Below are 1,111 nucleotides of genomic sequence, written 5' to 3'. Positions count from 1 at the left end.
TTTTTTTTTTTTTCTTTGTACCTATTGCTATTCTTTAAGAGACAAAAAAAAAAAAAAAAAAAAAAAAGAAGAAGAAGAAGAAATAAGCCGAGTCCCCCGGCACGCATCCCAACAACTCCTGAAGCACGGAGGGCTATGGGAGCGGCTTTACGCCGGGATTTCGGCCCACGGCCGCCGCCTCCACAACGAAAGCGGCTCGGAGCGAGGCCGTCCACCCGCCGGTGACGGCCGAGACCGCCGTCCCGGGGACACCCCCATCGCAAGGCACGGGCTCCCCCACCGCAGCCACCCCACGCCGAGACACGGCCGGCTCCGCAGTACCCGCCCCAACGGGGAAAGCCGGGACGCAGCGGCAGCAGCCGTTCCCAAAGAACTCCGGCGCTCGACGGGCCAAGAGAAGCCGTTTAGAAATTAGGATCGAGAGGGCCGACCGCTCGTAATTGCCTCTCGCAGGAGCAGGGCCCGGCCCACAGGTAACCGCGGGTCTGCTCCTGCAAAGAAGGAGCCTCTCGCTACCCCCCGAGCCCGGGCAGCCTCCGGGGACGGGCAGCTCCGGCTTCCGCCCCGTCCCGTCCCGCCCCGTCGTGCCCCTCTCTCCGTGCACCACTCACCGGGGCCGGCCGCCGTTCGCCCCGCCGCTCTGCTGCTGCCGCTACCGCTGCTGCCGGGGGCGGCGGGGCCGCGGCGGGCTCCTGCGCTGGCTGCGGGGCTCGGAGCCGCCACCGCCTCCCTCCGGCCCCGGCCCCCGCCCCCGGGCCTGACGTCACGGAGCCTCCTCCGAGTGCCCCGGGGCCGGGCCGGGCGGCGGCTCCGCGGCGCTACGCTGCGCGGGGCCGGGCGCGGGCGCAGGGGGCAGGCGGCGGAGCGGCGGCGGCGGCAGGAGGGCTGGGTGGCCGCAGAAGAGCCGAGGTGAGAGAGAGAGGGCGGCCGTGGCCTCTCCGCGCCCGCGTAGAGCGCGCCCCGCCCGCCCGGGAGGCGCGAGTTTGTGTGCGAGAAGTTTCCCAGGCCGGGCCGGTCCTGCTCAGGTGCAGAGACGTAGCGCCGGGCTGTGGCGAGAGGTCTCTGCTTCCACCCGCCTCCCCCTGTCCTTTCTTTTCTTTTCTTTCTTTCT

At 69.8% G+C, this 1,111-nt stretch overlaps 1 protein-coding gene across 1 annotated transcript in view; it reads right to left on the bottom strand.

Annotated features, from left to right (window-relative positions):
• The window catches only part of PITX2 (paired like homeodomain 2), an 11,346-nt gene extending 10,684 nt beyond the window's left edge, over positions 1–662 (bottom strand). The window contains exon 1 of the mRNA XM_042872147.1: positions 612–662. The gene's annotated coding sequence lies outside the window, so the exon portion shown is untranslated. The remainder of the gene's footprint in view (positions 1–611) is intronic.
• Positions 663–1,111: the final 449 nt, after the last annotated feature.

Source organism: Lagopus leucura, unplaced genomic scaffold (assembly GCF_019238085.1).
Source record: "Lagopus leucura isolate 7727_CA_CO unplaced genomic scaffold, USGS_WTPT01 Super-Scaffold_100004, whole genome shotgun sequence".
In the NCBI taxonomy this organism is placed as follows: Eukaryota; Metazoa; Chordata; class Aves; order Galliformes; family Phasianidae; genus Lagopus; species Lagopus leucura.
The sequence above is the reverse complement of the archived record's forward strand: the minus strand, read 5'-3'. Positions and strand labels throughout refer to the sequence as shown.